The sequence below is a fragment of the Xyrauchen texanus genome, chromosome 45, assembly GCF_025860055.1.
Source record: "Xyrauchen texanus isolate HMW12.3.18 chromosome 45, RBS_HiC_50CHRs, whole genome shotgun sequence".
Lineage (NCBI taxonomy): Eukaryota > Metazoa > Chordata > Actinopteri > Cypriniformes > Catostomidae > Xyrauchen > Xyrauchen texanus.
The window spans coordinates 28153060-28165559 of NC_068320.1; the positions used below are offsets into that span (position 1 = coordinate 28153060).

Genomic DNA, 12500 nt, shown 5'->3' on the forward strand with positions numbered 1-12500 from the left:
ATATAATCGCCTAATAATAATCATTATTACAGAGTTTCAATTAGGGTGTAACTGTATTACATTTTCATGGTTCGATAATCGTCACAAAAAATACCATGGTATTATGGTATCACGGTTTTAAGGTGCCTTGCTAAAATCATTAGCCTTTATCCCACGCCGCCTCATCTGGATTGGGGTCCGGGCGCAAGGCCATTCCAGCACGGCGCCGCCCTCCTCTGTGCTACAGTCCTCCCTCCGGAGCCCCCGTCATGACGTGCATCCCACCCACCTCTCCGGGTGGACCGGAGTCAAACCTCCGACCCCCAGTGGACAGAATGCCCCTCCATGTCTCTGGCGGCCCGTGGGACACTCCTCCTCCCCTGGCAGCGGCCCTACTGCTCCAGGTGGTCGGGGAGTCGATTCCCTCCTCCCCTCACGGACGGCAGTCTTCCTTCGATCCCTCTGTGCTTGTGGCAGCCGGCAGGGCACTCATCCACCCCTGGCAACAGCGTCATCGCTCCAGACGGTAGGGGAACCCAGTCCCTCCTCCCCTAGCGGACGCCAGCTGTTCCCCTCGTCCGGGTGGTCAGGCTACTCAGTCCCCCGGCAGATGGTAGTGTCGAGGACTCTACGACGGGCATCCCTCCTCCCTCCTGGGTTTCGGCTCCAACGTAAAGGGGTTAAAAGGGAAAGGAGGAGGCGAGAACCGGCTTGAAGGTGTAACTCATAATTTAATAGTGAATTTAAAGCAAAAGTAAAGCAAAATAACAAACAAACATGCAGGACAGCTGCCTGTAGCTCTCTCTCTCTCTCTCTCTCTCTCGAACTGCCGTCTCCAGTCGTCTTTATCCCTCGCTCACCTCATCAGGCTGATTGGGGTTCGGGCGTGCGTTATTCTGGCCCGGCCCCGCCCTCCTCCGCGCTACACTTCTCCCTGGCCGGGGAGCCCCCAGCATGACGTAACCCCCCCCCCCCCCCCTCGGTCACTCATCTGCCCCTGGCAATGGCTCCATCACTCCAGGCAGTCGGGGAGTCCAGTCCAGTATGGCAGACGGCAGTGTCGAGGACTCTACGACGGGCATCCCTCCTCCTCCTGGCGGCCTGGAGCTGAAGGAGCCATTGCCAGGGTCGGAGGAGTGCCCTGCCAGCTGCTAGAAAGGGAGGAGGGATGCCCATCGTAGATTCCTCGACACTGCCATCTGCCGGGGACGGAGTAGCCCGACCAACCGGACACAGGGAACGGCGCCGTCCGGCTAGGTGAGGAGGGACTGGACTGGATTTTATTCGGCACCATTGTAAAGGGGTTAAAAGGGAAAGGAGGAGGCGAGAACCTCTCGGAGAGGAGGCACTCTCTCTCGAACTGCCATCTCCTGTTGCCTTTAACTCTGCCGCCTCATCAGGATTGGGGTCCGGGCATGCGCCATTCCGTCCCGACCCTGCCCTCCTCCGCTGCACATATTTTCCGAAACTAAAGTCGCACATTAATATAAAGCTGCCTTTTCACCGCGATCTTACAAACTTCAAACCGAAGTCATTCATTTTATTTAATTCATTCATTCAGTTCCAACCGCCTCCATATGCAACATTTTCAGATCCAATTTGAGCGACCACCCGACCGGAAGTGATGCATTCATGCAATACTATCAGCCTAAGTGAGAAATATCAGTGGACTTTTACCTACACTTTGTAAAGGCAAAATAATAGTTTGAATAATCGTGTCTGTTGATTTCAGGGAAGTTAGTGGACATCACCAAGAACTTCAAGTACATGTACCTGTGCTGCGGATCTGTGGTGATATTCGCCAGTATCTGGCTCTTCATCGGCAACTTCATCAACTACAGACTGCTGGAGCAGGAACGCAAGAGAGACGAGATGTACAAACAGACTGAGGACCAGGACCAGGACCAGGCCGAGACCAAAGCAGATGCTGATGAGGATACGTCACAGCAGCTCTGTGAAAATAAAGATGGCGTCATGCAGCGAGAAACAAACATTTAAACGTCTCTCTGATCCACTATAACAAAATATTTTTATAGAAGATACTGCCAAAGTTAATAAATATGACCGTCTCTGATGTTATACGTACAGTTTGAAAGACACGCCTGTGTTAATTTTAATGAAGAGCGAAGACGTGAAAAGTAATTAATTACAAACTACCAATGACATTTTCTACAATGTAATTAGATTACTGTACTAATTACTCTGTCTGAAAACTAATTGCATTACTAATTACTAATTGCTTTCTAGCAATCAAGGATAGATGTGAAACTATTCTTTTAATTCTTTCAAATAAATCAAATTAATTATTCATGAACTGGCCAAAGAATTTAAAGGGCGACGTTAAATTAGACAACATGCATTTTAACATTAGACGCTACATTTCGATTTTTAATTCACTTTTGTTTTATATAGAATTGTTCTAAAGTCTATACGGTATTTAACACAATTACATTAGAAGTAACTGTAAATAAATTACTGAAAAATTAAGAGTAATCCCTTACTTAATTAGTAATGAATTACTTAGTAGTGCATTACACTCAACACTGATGTAAATGAAGAGCGAAGACGTGAAATGTTACAGATTACCGACTGAGGGAATCTCATGAAACCTGTCAAATCGCAAGGGAAAGCAAAACTATTGTGAGTGAACGCAAAACTATTGAGAGTGAACGCAAAACTATTGTGAGTGAACGCAAAACTATTGAGAGTGAACGCAAAACTATTTAGAGTGAACGCAAAACTATTTAGAGTGAACGCAAAACTATTGAGAGTGAACGCAAAACTATTGAGAGTGAACGCAAAACTATTGAGAGTGAACGCAAAACTATTGTGAGTGAACGCAAAACTATTGAGAGTGAACGCAAAACTATTTAGAGTGAACGCAAAACTATTGTGAGTGAACGCAAAACTATTGAGAGGGAACGCAAAACTATTGTGAGTGAACGCAAAACTATTGAGAGTGAACGCAAAACTATTTAGAGTGAACGCAAAACTATTGAGAGTGAACGCAAAACTATTGAGAGGGAACACTAAACTACTGAGAGGGAACGCTAAACTACTGAGAGGGAACGCTAAACTACTGAGAGGGAACGCAAAACTATTGAGAGGGAACACTAAACTACTGAGAGGGAACGCAAAACTATTGAGAGTGAACGCAAAACTATTTAGAGTGAACGCAAAACTATTGAGAGTGAACGCAAAACTATTGAGAGGGAACGCAAAACTACTGAGAGGGAACGCTAAACTACTGAGAGGGAACGCAAAACTATTGAGAGGGAACACTAAACTACTGAGAGGGAACGCTAAACTATTGTGAGTGAACGCAAAACTATATAGAGTGAACGCAAAACTATTGTGAGTGAACGCAAAACTATTGAGAGTGAACGCAAAACTATTGTGAGTGAACGCAAAACTATTGTGAGTGAACGCAAAACTATTGTGAGTGAACGCAAAACTATTGAGAGTGAACGCAAAACTATTGTGAGTGAACGCAAAACTATTGTGAGTGAACGCAAAACTATTGAGAGTGAACGCAAAACTATTGTGAGTGAACGCAAAACTATTGTGAGTGAACGCAAAACTATTGTGAGTGAACGCAAAACTATTGAGAGTGAACGCAAAACTATTTAGAGTGAACGCAAAACTATTGAGAGTGAACGCAAAACTATTGAGAGGGAACACAAAACTACTGAGAGGGAACGCTAAACTACTGAGAGGGAACGCAAAACTATTGAGAGGGAACACTAAACTACTGAGAGGGAACGCTAAACTATTGTGAGTGAACGCAAAACTATATAGAGTGAACGCAAAACTATTGTGAGTGAACGCAAAACTATTGAGAGTGAACGCAAAACTATTGTGAGTGAACGCAAAACTATATAGAGTGAACGCAAAACTATTGAGAGTGAACGCAAAACTATTGTGAGTGAACGCAAAACTATATAGAGTGAACGCAAAACTATTGTGAGTGAACGCAAAACTATTGTGAGTGAACGCAAAACTATATAGAGTGAACGCAAAACTATTGTGAGTGAACGCAAAACTATTGAGAGTGAACGCAAAACTATTGTGAGTGAACGCAAAACTATTGAGAGGGAACGCAAAACTATTGAGAGTGAACGCAAAACTATTGTGAGTGAACGCAAAACTATTGTGAGTGAACGCAAAACTATTGTGAGTGAACGCAAAACTATATAGAGTGAACGCAAAACTATTGTGAGTGAACGCAAAACTATTGTGAGTGAACGCAAAACTATTGTGAGTGAACGCAAAACTATATAGAGTGAACGCAAAACTATTGTGAGTGAACGCAAAACTATTGTGAGTGAACGCAAAACTATATAGAGTGAACGCAAAACTATTGTGAGTGAACGCAAAACTATTGTGAGTGAACGCAAAACTATATAGAGTGAACGCAAAACTATTGTGAGTGAACGCAAAACTATATAGAGTGAACGCAAAACTATTGTGAGTGAACGCAAAACTATATAGAGTGAACGCAAAACTATTGTGAGTGAACGCAAAACTATATAGAGTGAACGCAAAACTATTGTGAGTGAACGCAAAACTATATAGAGTGAACGCAAAACTATTGTGAGTGAACGCAAAACTATTGAGAGGGAACGCAAAACTATTGAGAGTGAACGCAAAACTATTGTGAGTGAACGCAAAACTATTGTGAGTGAACGCAAAACTATTGAGAGTGAACGCAAAACTATTTAGAGTGAACGCAAAACTATTGAGAGTGAACGCAAAACTATTGTGAGTGAACGCAAAACTATTGTGAGTGAACGCAAAACTATTGAGAGTGAACGCAAAACTATTGTGAGTGAACGCAAAACTATTGAGAGGGAACGCAAAACTATTGTGAGTGAACGCAAAACTATTGAGAGTGAACGCAAAACTATTTAGAGTGAACGCAAAACTATTGAGAGTGAACGCAAAACTATTGAGAGTGAACGCAAAACTATTGTGAGTGAACGCAAAACTATTTAGAGTGAACGCAAAACTATTGAGAGTGAACGCAAAACTATTGAGAGTGAACGCAAAACTATTGTGAGTGAACGCAAAACTATTGAGAGTGAACGCAAAACTATTGTGAGTGAACGCAAAACTATTGAGAGTGAACGCAAAACTATTGAGAGTGAACGCAAAACTATTTAGAGTGAACGCAAAACTATTGAGAGTGAACGCAAAACTATTTAGAGTGAACGCAAAACTATTTAGAGTGAACGCAAAACTATTGAGAGGGAACGCAAAACTATTGAGAGGGAACGCTAAACTATTTAGAGTGAACGCAAAACTATTGAGAGTGAACGCAAAACTATTGAGAGTGAACGCAAAACTATTTAGAGTGAACGCAAAACTATTGAGAGGGAACGCAAAACTATTGAGAGGGAACGCAAAACTATTGAGAGGGAACGCAAAACTATTGAGAGGGAACGCTAAACTACTGAGAGGGAACGCTAAACTATTGAGAGGGAACGCAAAACTATTTAGAGTGAACGCAAAACTATTGAGAGGGAACACAAAACTATTGAGAGGGAACGCAAAACTATTGAGAGGGAACGCAAAACTATTGAGAGTGAACGCTAAACTACTGAGAGGGAACGCTAAACTATTGAGAGGGAACGCAAAACTATTTAGAGTGAACGCAAAACTATTGAGAGGGAACGCTAAACTATTTAGAGTGAACGCAAAACTATTGAGAGGGAACGCTAAACTATTGAGAGGGAACGCTAAACTATTTAGAGTGAACGCAAAACTATTTAGAGTGAACGCAAAACTATTGAGAGTGAACGCAAAACTATTTAGAGTGAACGCAAAACTATTGAGAGGGAACCCAAAACTATTGAGAGGGAACGCTAAACTATTTAGAGTGAACGCAAAACTATTGAGAGTGAACGCAAAACTATTGAGAGTGAACGCAAAACTATTTAGAGTGAACGCAAAACTATTGAGAGGAACGCAAAACTATTGAGAGGGAACGAAAACTATTTAGAGTGAACGCAAAACTATTGAGAGTGAACACAAAACTATTGAGAGGAACGAAAACTATTGAGAGGGAACGCTAAACTATTTAGAGTGAACGCAAAACTATTGAGAGTGAACGCTAAACTATTTAGAGTGAACGCAAAACTATTGAGAGTGAACGCAAAACTATTTAGAGTGAACGCAAAACTATTGAGAGGGAACGCAAAACTATTGAGAGGGAACGCTAAACTATTTAGAGTGAACGCAAAACTATTGAGAGTGAACGCAAAACTATTGAGAGTGAACGCAAAACTATTTAGAGTGAACGCAAAACTATTGAGAGGGAACGCAAAACTATTGAGAGGGAACGCAAAACTATTTAGAGTGAACGCAAAACTATTGAGAGTGAACACAAAACTATTGAGAGGGAACGCAAAACTATTGAGAGGGAACGCTAAACTATTGAGAGGAACACAAAACTATTTAGAGTGAACGTAAAACTATGTAGAGTGAACGTAAAACTATTGAGAGTGAACACAAAACTATTGAGAGTGAACACAAAACTATTGAGAGGAACGTAAAACTATTGAGAGGAACGCTAAACTATTGAGAGGAACGTAAAACTATTTAGAGTGAACGCAAAACTATGTAGAGTGAACGCAAAACTATTGAGAGTGAACACAAAACTATTGAGAGTGAACACAAAACTATTGAGAGTGAACACAAAACTATTGAGAGGGAACGTAAAACTATTTAGAGTGAACATAAAACTATTGAGAGTGAACACAAAACTATTTAGAGTGAACATAAAACTATTGAGAGTGAACACAAAACTATTTAGAGTGAACGTAAAACTATTAAGAGGGAACGCAAAACTATTGAGAGGGAACGCTAAACTATTTAGAGTGAACGCAAAACTATTTAGAGTGAACGCAAAACTATGTAGAGTGAACGCAAAACTATTTAGAGTGAACGCAAAACTATTTACAGTGAACGCAAAACTATTTAGAGGGAACGCAAAACTATTTAGAGTGAACGCAAAACTATGTAGAGTGAACGCAAAACTATTTACAGTGAACGCAAAACTATTTACAGTGAACGCAAAACTATTTAGAGTGAACGCAAAACTATTTAGAGTGAACGCAAAACTATTTACAGTGAACGCAAAACTATTGAGAGTGAACGCAAAACTATTTAGAGTGAACGCAAAACTATGTAGAGTGAACGCAAAACTATTTACAGTGAACGCAAAACTATGTAGAGTGAACGCAAAACTATTGAGAGGGAACGCAAAACTATTGGGAGCGAACCCAAAAGGGAACACAAACCTATTGCGAGGGAACGCAAAACTATTGAGAGGGAACGCAAAACTATTTACAGTGAACGCAAAACTATTTAGAGTGAACGCAAAACTATGTAGAGTGAACGCAAAACTATTTACAGTGAACGCAAAACTATTGAGAGTGAACGCAAAACTATTGAGAGTGAACGCAAAACTATTTAGAGTGAACGCAAAACTATTGAGAGTGAACGCAAAACTATTTACAGTGAACGCAAAACTATTGAGAGTGAACGCAAAACTATTGAGAGTGAACGCAAAACTATTGGGAGCGAACCCAAAAGGGAACACAAACCTATTACGAGGAACGTAAAACTATTTAGAGGAACGCAAAACTATTGGGAGCGAACCCAAAAGGGAACACAAACCTATTGCGAGGGAACGCAAAACTATTTAGAGGGAACGCAAAACTATTGGGAGGGAACGCTAAACTATTGAGAGGGAACGCAAAACTATTGGGAGGGAACGCAAAACTATTGAGAGGGAACGCTAAACTATTGAGAGGGAACGCAAAACTATTGAGAGGGAACGCTAAACTATTTAGAGTGAACGCAAAACTATTGAGAGGGAACGCAAAACTATTGAGAGGGAACGCAAAACTATTTAGAGTGAACGCAAAACTATTTAGAGTGAACGCAAAACTATTGAGAGGTAACGCAAAACTATTGGGAGCGAACCCAAAAGGGAACACAAACCTATTGCGAGGGAACGCAAAACTATTTAGAGGGAACGCAAAACTATTGGGAGGGAACGCAAAACTATTGAGAGGGAACGCTTAACTATTGAGAGGGAACGCAAAACTATTGGGAGGGAACGCAAAACTATTGAGAGGGAACGCTAAACTATTGAGAGGGAACGCAAAACTATTGAGAGGGAACGCTAAACTATTTAGAGTGAACGCAAAACTATTTAGAGTGAACGCAAAACTATTTAGAGTGAACGCAAAACTATTGAGAGGGAACGCAAAACTATTTAGAGTGAACGCAAAACTATTTAGAGTGAACGCAAAACTATTGAGAGGGAACGCAAAACTATTGGGAGCGAACCCAAAAGGGAACACAAACCTATTGCGAGGAACGCAAAACTATTTAGAGGGAACGCAAAACTATTGGGAGGGAACGCAAAACTATTGAGAGGGAACGCAAAACTATTGAGAGGGAACGCAAAACTATTGAGAGGGAACGCTAAACTATTGAGAGGGAACACAAAACTATTGAGAGGGAACGCAAAACTATTGAGAGGGAACGCTAAACTATTGAGAGGGAACGCAAAACTATTGAGAGGGAACGCAAAACTATTGAGAGGGAACGCAAAACTATTGAGAGGGAACGCTAAACTATTGAGAGGGAACGCAAAACTATTGAGAGTGAAACGCAAAACTATTGCGATTCACTTAGTTAAACTCTCGAGTTAGCAAAGATGCACTTTTATAAAGACAAAAGCTTTATAGCTGTTTATCGATTATATTTTGTGGCTCAGGTTCTAGTTAGTAGCAAATTTCTACACAAACTGTGAGTGTTTGTCTGTGTGTGTGTGTGTGTGTGTGTGTGAGAGAATGAGTGAGTGTGTGTGTGTGTGAGTGTGTGACTGAGTGTGTGTGTGTGTGAGTGTGTGTGTGTGTGTGTGAGAGAATGAGTGAGTGTGTTTGTGTGTGTGTGTGTGTGTGTGTGTGTGTGTGTGTGTGTGTGTGTGTGTGTGAGTGTGTGTGTGTGTGTGTGAGTGTGTGTGAGCGTGTATTTATCACTTTGTGGGGACCAAATGTCCCCATAAGGATAGTAAAACCCGAAATTTTTGACCTTGTGGGGACATTTTGTCGGTCCCCATGAGGAAAACAGCTTATAAATCATACTAAATTATGTTTTTTGAAAAGATAAAAATGCAGAACGTTTTCTGTGAGGGTTAGGTTTAGGGGTAGGGTTAGGTTTAGGGGATAGAATATAAAGTTTGTACAGTATAAAAACCATTATGTCTATGGAAAGTCCCCATAAAACATGGAAACACAACATGTGTGTGAGTGTGTGTGTGTGTGTGAGTGTGTGTGTGTGTGTGTCTGTGTGAGTCTGTGTGTGTGTGTGTGCGTGCATGCATGCATGCGTGGGTGTGCGTGTGTGTGTGTAAGTGTGTGACTGAGCGTGTGTTTGTGTGCATGCGTGTGTGTGTGTGCGTGCGTGTGTGTGTGTGCGTGCGTGTGTGTGCATGCGTGTGTGTGTGCCGCCTGTTTGAACACTGCGTTTAGTCTGTTCTATATGTTCAACATTCAGATTCATTACTTTTCAGTGTATGAACCAGCTCAAGCGCTGCAGCTGAAGTCTTTAATCAGACTGATCTGATATTATTGAATGTAAATCTTTAAGTTTTTTGGACCTCATGAATCTGTTTCTTAACCAAATCAGTTCTGAGTATTATTGCTGATGATTTTCAGATCAAGAATCATCAAGAAATATTATTTTACGTGCACAGTCCTCAGGGGAACATCAGTTTAATGATCTCTGTCAGGGTGTTTAAAGGTGCTGTAAGCCATTTAGCCATTATAGAATTTTCACAAGCTGAGCAGTTGAATTAGCCACACCCCCTTTTCCAAAACCCCGCCTTCTAAAGATACCAAATGAGCTTTATTGAACCCAACATCATGCAGAAATGGTTGTCAATAACGACAGCAGCACAACAGCGCCCTCTACTGGCGACTGTTATGAACAACATGGCATAAAAACGGCGTTAAGCCTCAATAATTCAATACAGCTACAATACTATGAGAACGAGCGACATGATTGACAGGTCGAAAGTGTCAGAGACCGCAGACACATGTTTGTTTGTTGTTTACAGAGTCTAGTGATGTCACAGAGACCGGAGAGATATCTCACCACACTTATTTCAGTCATATCTGTCGGGGAGAAGTCTTAAAGCATCACTCACAGCAGCTTTAAATATTCCCCAAGCTGTGTTAGAAATGTAGATATTCCACTGAAAACATACAGATGATTTAATTTTATTCTACGGGACATTGTCAGTTTGAGAACGGCATTAAAAACACTAACTATATTGCCTTAAATATAAAAATATGAATGAATATTCAATTTGCAACTGTATATACTGTAGATAAAACACGATATTTACTGTATCTACTGTCAACAAGAATATGTACTAAGCGATTAGCTAGATGCCAAACAATTTAACAAATATATGAAAAGCATCTTAAATTCTATTTTAAGAATTATTTTGTTTTATATCCTACAGAACTTTGATTTTATACACTGAACAATCGGTTCACAAATGACAAACTCCACACAGTGTTTATTGTGTTTAAGAGACTGTTTTACGTCAACAACAACAGCTTTTCTTGTTTTGTTTAAATATATATAAAAGCAGCATCACTATGTTATTAACATAAATGTCTGAAATGAAAATGCTGGATTGAAGTGTTGTGCGTTTATAACATGTCTATAACGTGTTTATAACATGTATATATGTCTATAACGTGTTTATAACATATCTATATATCTATAACGTGTTTATAACATGTCTATAACATGTATATAACGTGTTTATATCATGTATATATGTCTATAACGTGTTTATAACATATCTATATGTCTATAACATGTCTATAACGTGTTTATAACATATCTATAACATGTATATAACGTGTTTATATCATGTATATATGTCTATAACGTGTTTATAACATATCTATATGTCTATAACATGTCTATAACGTGTTTATAACATGTCTAACATGTCATGTCTATAACTAACTGCACTAATCATCAAACATTTCTGAAATGTGATTAATAAAGTGATTTTGTTTATTTAAAACATTGTTCAATGCTGCAAAAATACCCAAAACTGTCCTGCCACTATAATTATGTGTTTTTTATGTCGACTGAGCTTCTCGTTTGCTTTGGGGTTTGATGTTCATAAAAGTAAACCATGTAAAATAGTCGTTGTGTATTTTCTCAGTTTTAGTTCATGTTGTATTTACATTTGACATTAAACCACGATGTCTTGTGAAGAAGAGAAATGCCTCCAAATGTGCTTAAAGGACATTAAATTCATATCAAATGATGTTTAACTGTGACTAACAGATGACTGAAACTACACAGTAATTAAATAATACTGGAAGTGTTTCAGTAATGTGCCTTTAAACAATATTAAGATCATGTCAAATGTATCGACTCTTCATAATTCACTTACCGTAATCTAATGAGTTTCACTTTTATATGATGTACACAACACATTTATCATACAATAATCTCCTTTATTAACTGTAAATATAGCAAACGCAGCACCATGAATGTTATTTCAGAAAACACAATAAAATATGATGCTTTTATGTCTGTTGAGTCTTTATTGTTTGTTTCTCAACTGGTGTTGATTCACTGGAATTGTTCATCGTAAACCAGAATTTCTTTAGAAATCAATTATTGAAATGTTGTATTATCATAAACAATTGACAGTTTTGTTTTCTGACACACACACACACACACACACACACGCACACATACATACACACACACACACACACACACACACACTCACACACACATACACACACACACACACACACACTCACACACATACACACACACACACGCACAGATACACATACACACACACACACATACACACACACGCACACACTCACATACACACACACACTCACACACATCAGTCAACAAGTCAATAAAGTAAATAAAGTTCAGAGTAAACGTGTGTTAGTCAGGACACATCAGAGACATGTTAATGAAGCGTGTGCGTGTGACCTGTCCTTCTGCAGAGGACACATCGCTGAGAGTCTTTATGGATGTGCGTCGAGGTTAATTGTGATGAATGTTGCAGATATGAGTCAGCGCCGTCTGAAGGTTACAGTCTCACTTTGATCACGTACATTACAGCTGTGTTGCACTTTATAATGTTGCTGACTCCAAACATCACTTCAACATCTCAAACGAAGACTTCATCGTCACTTTGAAACATAAAGACGTCCTCCATGATTAAAAGCTCGTCTTGTTTTTAAAACACACGTGCCGAGTTCTTAAAGATGTCATCTGTGCATGCCGGCGGGAAACTGTGATGTCATAAAAGGTCATGAGGTCAGCCGGGTCATCGTGCTGTTTTATCATGTGACCAAAAGATATTCACTTATTTTTGTAAGAAATATCTCATATAGATTATGACAAAATAAGGGCTTTCTTTAACCCCTCCTATTGCG

General features: G+C 39.9%; 1 pseudogene; it reads left to right on the forward strand.

The window, feature by feature from the left end:
- Positions 1-1977, forward strand: part of LOC127637356 (monocarboxylate transporter 2-like) — a 9513-nt pseudogene extending 7536 nt beyond the window's left edge.
- Positions 1978-12500: the final 10523 nt, after the last annotated feature.